An 11,133-nucleotide genomic window follows, 5' to 3' on the forward strand; every position below is an offset into this window, starting at 1 on the left:
CGTCTGATCTTAGATCAGTACTTTGTTTTTTTTTACATTTTTTTAATGTTTTTATTTATTTTTGAGAGAGAGAAAGAGAGCATGAGCATGGGAGGGTCAGAGAGAGAGGGAGACAGAGAATCTGAAGCACGCTCCAGGCTCTGAGCCGTCAGCACAGAGCCCGACGCGGGGCTTGAACTCATGAACCACAAGATCATGACCTGAGCCAAAGTTGGACACTTAGCCAACTGAGCCACCCAAGCACCCCTTAGATCAGTACTTCTCAATTTTAGTGTGCATAAGAGTCACCTGAAGAGTGTTAAAATACAGATTCCTGGGCCCCACCCTAGAGATCCTAATCCAGTAGATCTTGGGTAGAGCCTAAAATAGATATACTCCTAACAATTTCTCAGGTGATGCTGATCCTTCTAGTACATAGACCACGTTTTAAGTAAGACTGTCCTAATCCACATCAGGTATGAAGATTCTGCAAAAGAAAGTACACTTTTTATCTTCCACCTTTGCTTAAAGGTGATACACAAACACTATGCGACCTGTCCTTCTAATACAATAACCTATAAATCCTCATTTACTTGCTCTATGGAGGAGCTTAACTAGTCATTGCTAAAAGTAGATTCGACTGAGATTTGAACTTTATTGTTGGTGTTCCAAGTAGATGTTTCACACAGTTCTAGCGATGGTCTTTGGAATTAAAATACCCAAATTACCCAAAAAATAATGGCAACCTATGAGACTATCATTGTGGTAGATTGTTTAAAGACCAGAAATTCCTCCCGTCCCACACTGATTCTCCTACCCAGTCTATTTTTCCACTTCCTGAACTTGAGCTGGCCTTGTGACTTCCTTTAACCAATGGAATTTGTTGAAAGCGACTTTCTTAAAGTCTCAGCCCCTAAAACATGAAAGGCCTTGCAGTTTCCACATTTGACTTTTTGGAAAACTCTCCTGAAATTGCCATATGAGGAAGCTAGTCTTGCTTAGGGGAGGGTAAGGGACCACAGAAGAGAAGCAAGGCACCGCAGGCCATAGGTAGCACCAACTTCCAGGCATGTGAGTGAGGCCATCTTTCACTTTGAACCCAGATTCCCTCCAGCTGAATGCCGTTGCGTGAAGGAACCCAGGCAAACCCAACAGAGGACTTGCCCAGCCAACCCTTAGAAACTGAGAAAATAACAACTCATTGGTTTTTAAGCCCCTAAATTTGGGGATGTTTTCTTAAGCGGCAATAACAAACTGATACAGCCAGCCTGCATGTGTCAGTGAATCTGGGTAAGGAAGGATCCTGAGAATCTATAGGACAGAAATGATAATGTAACAGCACCTCATAGTCTCTAATGCTTGCAGCCATATGGCAGAGTCCACACCAACGAGCAGTGTTGTGATGCCTGGCCCAGCCTCACTCTTCTCTACGCCAAGAGAAAGTACGTTCATCTCAAAAACAAAACATATATATATATATATATATATATATATATATATACCACTAATTATGTCTGAAGGAGTAAATAACAATGTAATCAAACAAATAACTCTCTGCTTTTCCAGGTTCACCATAAGCCTAGACGATCTGTGCAACCTTGCTTAGAAGCACGGTACGTGGGCGCCTGGGTGGCTCGGTCGGTTAAGCGTCCGACTTCGGCTCAGGTCATGATCTCACGTTCCGTGAGTTCGAGCCCCGCGTCGGGCTCTGTGCTGACCGCTCAGAGCCTGGAGCCTGTTTCGGATTCTGTGTCTCCCTCTCTCTCTGCCCCTCCCCTATTCATGCTCTGTCTCTCTCTGTCTCAAGAATAAATAAACGTTTAAAAAAAATTAAAAAAAAAAAAAAAAGAAGCACGGTACGTGATGGCGTGCAGTAGAGAAGAGGAATTTCTCACCATGCAATCAGTGGTAAAACAGAAGCAAATTCTTCTAGATCATAACCATTGACAATTTGCATTGATTCTTTCAAGAGAAATGAGTAGGATTTGCATTAAAGCAGTATCTTCTTCTACGTCCCTTGCTCCAATGACCTGAATAAAGAAACCTTATAATAATTAGCTTGCCTTTTTAAAACCCTTTGATTCAGGGTGCCTGGGTGGCTCAGACGGTTAAGTGTCCGACTTCGGCTCAGGTCATGATCTCACGGTTTCGTGGGTTCGAGCCCCGTGTCAGGCTCTGTCCTGACAGCTCAGAGCCCGGAGCCTGCTTCTGATTCTGTGTCTCCCTCTCTCTCTGCCCCTCCCCTGCTCATGCTCTGTCTCACAAAAATAAATAAATGTAAAAAATAATAATAGTAAAACCCTTTAATTCTTTAATGTTCCTTTTCAAGGGACTTGATTTGAACTTGGGGTGTAAGAGAGTAAACACTGTATGGTCCTCACTTAGAAAACAAAGCAAACAATCTTAAGTCCAGGTGAAAACTTGCCCAACATTTAATTGATACCCAAATCAGTATTCCTCAGTACTTAAATCACCCCGAGTTCAACAGATCACAGTGAGAACGTGGGAGGACTTGAATTTCAGAAGCAAAATCAGTAATAAGGGTATTCAGGTTTTTGCCCCATTTCCCCAGCTTCATGTTCAGTGAGTCTCGGGTAAAACCCCAAATCTGCACTTCCAACAGCTGCCCGTTGGACCAGCTTTTGGAAAACACCGGAGGAATTTAAAAACACACTATTAGAACAACCTAGATCCAGACCCTGCTCTGCCTCTTGCTGGCTGTTTGACTTTGGGCAAGTTTACTTCTCTGAACCTCAGAACCTTCATCTGGAAATTGGGGGTCATAAGATATACTGACTTAGTTTGTTAGGGTTGCTGTAACAAAGCACCCCGGACTGGGAATATATTGCCTCACATATCTGAGGGCTGCAAATCCATGATCAAGATGTCAGCAGGGTTGGTTCCTTCCGAGGGCTGGGAGGGAGAGTCTGTTCCGTGCCTGTCTCCTAGCTCCCGGTGTTTCGCTGGCAACGATTGACATTCCTTGGCTGATGGGTCTCTGCCTTCCTCTTCATCTCCCTACGTGGGTGCCTGCATCTGAATTTCCCCTTTTTATAAGCACACCAGTCGTATTGGATTACAGACCCGCCCTACTCCAGTATGACCTCATCTTGACTAATGACATCTGTTTCCAAATGAGATCACGATCTCAGGTTCTGGGGGTTAGGACTTCAACACAGGAATTTGTGAACGACACACATATCCATCCCTCAAGATTGCACATCTTTTCAGGAGGAAAATGTGGGTAATGTATTTAGCACACCGTCTGGCATTTATCAGCCCTAATAAATGATAGCCACTAACTATTATTATATTCCGTTGTCTCCCACAACACCGGGAGTGTGTGTCTCCTTTCTACCTTCCCTATAGGTTGTGACATATAAATATCATTTTAAAAAGAGAACTGGCCTTTTCGAAATGCTGTTATAGGCTAGAAAGAGAAATGATCTGAGATGTCTTCTACATTTTACAGAGTATAAGAAATAGAACAATTATGCAAATCCTACTAATGCAGTCAGGGTCTGGAAGTTGCAAGGGAACAGGACAACCGCCTTGGTGCTTTCCTCTGCTGTAGAACACAATTGCCTTTTTAAATGCTGCATTTAATTATATTACTCATGCTGCAGGGTACTAAGCCTTTTCTAATCTTTTGCCTTTTGTACAAGCGTTTTGCGATTGTTTCCAGGTTTTATTTACTCATTTATACCTCGACTAATAGAATTGTTGAATCTCTTGCAAATTAAAAGTAATTTAAAGAGTTTATTGTTTAACTTAATTAAATTCTCCATGTCCTCCCGTAATGTGGTGCTCCTTAGAAAGAAAAGACCCGCTATTAAAAACAGACCCGCTATTAAAAAGTAAGTCGATTTCGTGTGAGAGCAATTCACAGAGTAACAGTGTCTACTCTCATTATCTCCCAGCAAATTATCCACTCTGCAGATTATCTGCTGAAAATTAAACTCTTATCCAAGAGAGTGAGAGGTAAGGTACTTGTTCTGCCGTTAACTCTCTAGTAACTTTTTTGGAAAAGTCTGAAAGCTCTCAGAATGCAGCATTTCTTGTGAGGGACAGGTAACTGTGTAAAGCACCCAAGTTTTTCAAGAAGTTTTGGAAACTTCCAGCGGGGGTCATCAGCTTATGGTTAGAGTCCGAGCTTTTGCAAGACTCAAAGAAACACCCCCAAACTCCTTCAAAATCATATTGGAGTCAATTATCTGGTAAACTAAAGGAAAGCGGGTATGATTTATCTCCCTACATAGTCCCTTAGTCACAGACCTGAGAAAGCTAATATATAATCTTATCCTGCCTTTGTAAAAACGTTAGCAGATACCCAAAGTGAGCATGCTCAGGAAAACCATGCGGCTTTGCAAATCAGCTCATCTCCTTCCCTTTGTTCCTTCACGGTCCCATCTCTGGTTCCCAGAAGCCTGACCTGGGGACAAGGATTCACGTGCAAGGGATTGATTGAGGAAGTGCGGAATGAGGTAAAAGAAAGGAGGAAGCCCCGCCAGGTGCGATCCCAGGCAGAGTCCAGAGACAGTGGCATCAGCATGATATTGCTGGCTTGCTCTGGTGGATCAGTGGCACCTCATGGTGGTTCCCATTTGAAGCAAGAAGTTGGGACTTCCATACTCCTGCACCTGTCAGTCACCTGCACAGCCCCCAGAGACTAGAAATTCTGTGCAGAGGCAAAGGCATCCGGTAGCCCAAGGGCAGACTTCTGGAAGAGTCACAGCCTGTTGGGGAACAAGCACAGTGACAAAGAAGGGGATTCAACACCAGGAAAAAGGAAGACAGAGGTGTCTGGGCAGATCCCCAATATGATCTGTTACATTTACCCCCACTCTTCCCCTCCCAGTGACTTCAGACAAGTCTTTATAAATGCATACTTAAAATAATAGGGAGACAAAATATCACCCAGGCTTTTCAATCACTGTTTTTAGTTTTCCGCAGTTTAATATCCAATATTCACCAGTGCGAAAAAATCTATCCTCCAAACTTCACGAAAATGACCACTGTCAGCTGGGATTCAGAAATTCTATAGAATCATCATGGCAAAAAGCCAGATTCTTCTAGTCCCAGCTTCTCTGTCTAGGAACTTTGAAAAGCTATTTAAAGTCCTTCAGACTCCTTGGTTTTGATTCACAAAATGCTTTGGAAGCCTTAGAAGACCCAGGCCTAATTTATAAACAAAGAATATTTTTATGCTCTATTTGACCTCAACCTTCAATCCCTTTGCAGATTTGCAAAAGCACGTATTTTCAACCACCATAATACATTGTACAGTCATCATGTATCAAAAAATATGAGCACATTTTACACCTATAGTTATGCTTCACTGTGGTCTGAAGGCAGGACACATAAACATGTATACAGAACTTCCTGAACTTACGATGGGGTTAAGTCTGGATAAACCCATTGTAGGTTGAGAACATCAAAAGTGAAAAATGCATTTAATATACCTATTCATCTTAGCTTAGCCCAGCCTACCTAACGTGCTCAGAACACTCACATTAGCCTACAGTTTGGCAAAATCCTCTAACACAAAGCCCACTTTATAATAAAGTGTTGAATATCTCATGTAAGTTACTGAGCAAGTATTGAAAGTGAAAAACAGGCTGGTGGTTTGGGTACAGAACGGTTGTATCAGTTGTTGACCCTGTGGTCATGCGGCCGAGAGGAGGCGGTGGCTGATGGCATCATGAGAGAGTATCACACCACATATCAAAGATCAAAATTCAAGGGACGCCTGGGTGGCTCAGGTGGTTAAGTATCCGACTTCAGCTCAGGTCATGATCTCACGGTCTGTGAGTTTGAGCCCCACACCGGGCTCTGTGCTGACAGCTCGGAGCCTGCTTCGGATTCTGTGTCTCCCCCTCTCTGCCCCTCCCCCGACTCATGCTGTTTCTCTCTCTCTCTCTCTCTCTCTCTGTCAAAAATAAACATCCTTGATTTACCAAAAACTTTTCTGCATATGTTCAGCCACTGAAATCATGCCTAAGAGATCGTCCACCTTCTCGAAACATGTCACAGAGCCTATGAATTGTTTTGCTATCTAGTTCTAAACGTCTGAAAATATGAGATGGCTGATTAAAAAAAAAATGCTAACAGATTCCTGGGAGCATCTCTGACCCCGTCAGTGCCCCTTTCCCTCTCCTTATTCAAGAACATGTCTTTGCACTTTAGTTAGGAGCCGGCTTTCACTCCTTATACTTGACTGCAGAAAGAGCCAGGCACAGCCATGGGGTTGGGTTAAGAAGAGGGAGAAGAGAGGAATTCATATGTCTTCTTTTGGAAAGCTTTTCTCTAGATAAATCTTGCCTGAATGAAAAGAAGCAAGGAGACATTGTTCATCTCTGACCCCTACAGTGGAGAGAGGGAGGAAAGACGTTTGCAGGGGTGTGGGGGAGGCATCGGAGTCTCATCCGTCTTTTGACAAACAGTTAAACCTGAGGACTAATGGGATCCTGAAGTTAAGGTCTGAGTCCCCTATTGCCAACAGAAATGAAATCTTTGTTTGAAAACAAACAATTCAGTATCAACTGGCCATCTTTTCTGAAACTGACAGAGGTTTTTAAGGGGATTCTAGCCCAGAGAAGAGAAAATTATGTAATTTTCCAAATACTCGCACAACTGCTCTCTTTCTTACTTTCTCTCTTGCCTACACACTCACAGTTCATTACGTCAATAGTATAGTAGTATTAAGAGATAAATGTGCTGTCACAAGACTTCAGTCTCAGGGCAATCAGTGGGCAATCCTCTCTTACTGGGATGAAAAAAAAAAAAGCTTTAATAAAAACGTTGGTATTCTAAAAAGTATTCATGCCAGGGCACCTGAGTGGCTCAATGTAACTCTTGATTTCAGCTGAGGTCATGCTCCCAGGGTCATGGAATCAAGCCCCGAGTCAGGCTCCACACTGAGCATGGAGACTGCTTAAGATTCTCTCTCTCCCTCTCACTCTCTCTCAAAATTAAAAAAGAGAGAGAGAGAAGAAAAGAAAACATTCGTGCCAACTCTCCTCACTTCCATACAGAAGTCAAAGGTTTCCAGACTTCTTGATTCCTTTGGCCCTCATTAATCACTCCTTCTTAACCTTCTCCCCTCACCCCACCGGCCCGAGCAAACGCCAACAGGCTCTTAAGCACTCAGGAGAAATTTCAAATACTTTTTGTCATTTCTCTGTTTTGCCGAAAATAAAATAGAATTACATATACTTATATAGCTATATATACCTCGCGCATTGCTGGCCAGAGCCAAATGTCACTGGGTTTATGTGTGTTTTCTTGGTCCAGCCCACAGAGTGACTGCCAATTTGTGATTGCCCCACAACATCTGAAGAGCTGTTCTGAGCACAGTGCTGAATTGATTAACCCATCATTGACGTGTCTGTTTCATTCCTCAGACACTGGGGGCACTACAATGTGCCGTACAAAGCCCAAAACTGTCAGGTTACTCTTGTAAGCATCCCCCAGCCAAAAGAAAATAATTTCCCAGGCAAATCGTAGCAGGATGCAAATCTCAGGAAAAAAATGCAGCTTGTCGGGGCCCCTGGGTGGCTCCATCGGTTAAGCATCTGACTCTCGGTTTCAGCTCAGGTCATGATCTCAAGGTTCCTGAGTTCAAGCTCCGTGTTGGGCTCTGTGCAGACAGTGCAGAGCCTGCTTGCAATTCTCTCTCCCTTTCTCTCTCTCTCTCAAAATAAATAAACTAGTTTTAAAAATTCAGCTGATTGACAACTGGGTTCAATGCCCAAAGCAGGGAACTCAAACTTGATCAGACCAGGGTATGACCCGAGTCCCCCTGTGACACAAAAGTCTTTGAAACATAAAATATTTCTCTACGGGTAGAGCCTATATAATAAAATAAAAGGTATTTTTAACGTTTGGAGATTGCACATTTATGATATCGTGCACTTTTATCTTAAACCATTACTTGGTTGGCCAATAAATGTTACATATGCTACATACATTAGTTGACTAGTCTTAGAGGAAAAAAATAGTGCAATGTGTTGCATGAAGGATAGTGTGTGTGTGTGTGTGTGTGTGTGTGTGTGTGTGTATTTACTTGTTGGGCTCAACTTATCACAAAATGTGTCCCAGTCCTTTTATAAATACTAAATATAAAATCTATAACTATTGTCCTTTCTTTTCTAAAAGACACATCACAACACAAGCCATTATATTTTCCATAGCTTCAAGTGCTTAACAAATCTTAAGCGATTTCCTCACCAAAAAAAAAACAAAAAAAAAAAAAACAATGTATACAAATTTCAGATTAATAATCATTCCATTTAACATTCTGTAAGATCAACAGAACCAATTTCAGGTCATTTTCAAATGTTCCTTCCTTTATTTACACAGCCTTACAAGGAATGTAATGAGAGGAAAATATTTGTCCACGTATTACTTAAGTTGCGGTGATATTTACTTCCCTAAAACTATACAAAACTCAGATCCTTGATGCAAAAAGTACTTCTCTATGCATCTAGTTACATTTAAGTCAGCTATCCGGTATTTCTGTGTTTAGCCACTGAAGAGTTTCTTTTCCTCCGGGTTATCCACATCTGTACCCTGAGATTTAAGAGCTATAGCTTTTAGGATGCCTGGGTGGCTCAGTTGGTTAAGCATCCAACTCTTGGCTTCAGCTCAGGTCATGATCACACAGTTCCTGAGTTTGAGCCCTACATGGGGCTCTGTGCTGACAGTGGGATTCTCTCTTTCCCTCTCTCTCTGCCCCTCCCCTGCTGGTGCTTTCTCTCTCTCTCAAAAGTAAATAAATAAACTTAAAAAAAAAAAAAAAGAGCTGTATCCTTCAACATCACATCCTGCCTTTAGAGCCTCAGAGTTGTAATACAATTGATGCTCTCTTGTTTACTGATTTTATGCCTGATTCCAAAAATGTATGGTCCAGCTAAGAACCAATCAGCTTTCAGCTCACCTTCACCGAGGAACCAAAAAACTATTCCAAAATATAACATCTTAAAAGAAAGGTGATTTTCTTTGCCTTTTCTCGAACGCAACTCTCTAAACATACTGATGGTAAATAGCAGAGAAATCAGTGACCGTCAGTACAAAGCTTCATTTCTTATCTCTTCCCAAGTTGTTAAGGATTCACATACATAAAAAGATTAAATGACTTCAACATTTGATCACCAGCTTGCTTACTAGATGTAAATTGGACTGCTGTGAAAATGAATTTCCAGGGCTGAAAACTCATAAATATGGAAATGAATGCATCGGACCTTCAGGGATCCAAGTGGACCGATTCAAGCGTCTTCGGTGAGTTCCATCTTTATAATGAAGTAAACTTCAAATCAAAATATTCTGCTTTAATTTGGATGCCAGCTTTACCTCTGTTCAAGCGTTCACAAATCTATTTTATTAATTACCATTGTAATTGTATTTTCAAAAAGATTTCTCCCACGCTCCACCCAAGTACCCACGGCTGTGAGTGAGCAAGCCTTTCTCACCCTTAACCCTCTGCCCTTAATTAATTTACTTCAGGACGTTCATAAACAGAGAGGGGCGCAAACCAAATTTAGGGGACGCAGCATCGAAACACGTTCTGTCCACTCTTGACAAATAAACCCAATTATGAATCCAAAGTGAAAGCAATCACTCTCCTGGCAGTGATGTGAGCAAGTAAATGGAAATGCGCCATCCGTCGCGGATGAACTGTCCTGGCTTTTATTTACCGCGCTGGGACTTCATTTGTCCTTCAAGATTTGCGGCTTGATTTAATTAGAGTAATGGGAAGCATCTGAGGGGAGGCAAGCTGGATCACCTAATTACCTACATCATACTAATTAGCCCCGGGCGGGAAGGTCCCCTCCCCTCCGCAGAATTTAAAAAACGTCCCTTCCCCATGAGGACTTTCTTTGCGTTCTCAAACCCTCACGCCTGGGACTCTTCACCTGCAGAAATCAAACCCGTGTTGCAGTTCGTCTCTGTTCAGTTTGACCTCCAGGGGGCGATCCTTCCTAATTTTAAACGGATCGGATTCGGCGGGGAAGAGCGGAGACTGCCAACCCAACCCCAGAACTCCCAAGTACGGTGATCATGTCTGGTGAAGACTTGGCCGGGGAGAAAAAAAACGATCACTGCTTTCAAGTTACCTGTGACACGCCCGCCACTCCGGCCTTCATGTTGCGCGCTGTGCCCTTTTTTCCGTCCCCTCATCAGCGAAATGATGAACTCACCTTTAACTATGTTGGTGTAAAAAGTTAAGTGATTCCCCCAAAGCCTCTTCCAGCTGTATAAATCCTACCATGATTTTTGTTTCTTGGCACCAAGGTAGTCCAAGTTGTTTGCCATCTATCGAAATATTGACACAGTAGATGTCTTAACTTCAGCGGCTTCTTCCGGGTTTTGCCTGTTTCGCCTAATACTGTCTTAAGAGTCAAAACGTGCCAGCTAGTAAATGGTAGAGATGACCGTTACTACGGACTCATGTGGTGCTTGATACCTGTCCTGTATAAAGTTTCTAGAAAGTCAAAGAATTATCCAAGGGTCATCGCATTTCTCAGTGACAGAGCCAGAGTTTAATCTGATAGTTTTAAAGTGTTCATCTGAGGTTTGCTTACCAATCTACACCCATCTGTAATTCCACCACTAGGCTCCCTGCGAAAATAAGAGCTAACATTTATTAGGCACTTTCTAGGTACCCAGCACTGCCTTAGGCACTTACCTGAGTTATATTATTATTCCTCCCAATGCAAGGGTATGTTTTGATCCGCTTTACAAATGAGAACCCCAAGGCTCAGAGTTGGTAAGTAACTTGTCCAACATCACTCAGCTAGGAGACTTTACTAGAATATCAAACTACAGCTGTCTAACACAGTCTGTTTTCTTATCTCTGGCCACCTAAAAAGTTTCCAAATCTGGAAACACCTAAAAAGTTTCCAAATCTGGAAACACCTAAAAAGTTTCCAAATCTGGAAACGTTTAAGTACTCCTTTCTTTCAAGGAGGTAAAGAGAATTCAAAGAAATCTCTTGGGGGGGGGGGGGGGGAGTTCATTTTTCTCGATAGCCCGCTGGCAAAACTGACTCATGTGGCTTAGAAAACTTCTAAATCCTAATTGCGGGCCATCGCGAGTGGCATTTATGTTCCAAATTCTAAAGCCAGAAAGCCTCGATCAAAACTTCTTCTCATT

This window comes from Panthera onca, chromosome C1 (assembly GCF_046562875.1).
Source record: "Panthera onca isolate mPanOnc1 chromosome C1, mPanOnc1 haplotype 2, whole genome shotgun sequence".
Taxonomy (NCBI): Eukaryota; Metazoa; Chordata; class Mammalia; order Carnivora; family Felidae; genus Panthera; species Panthera onca.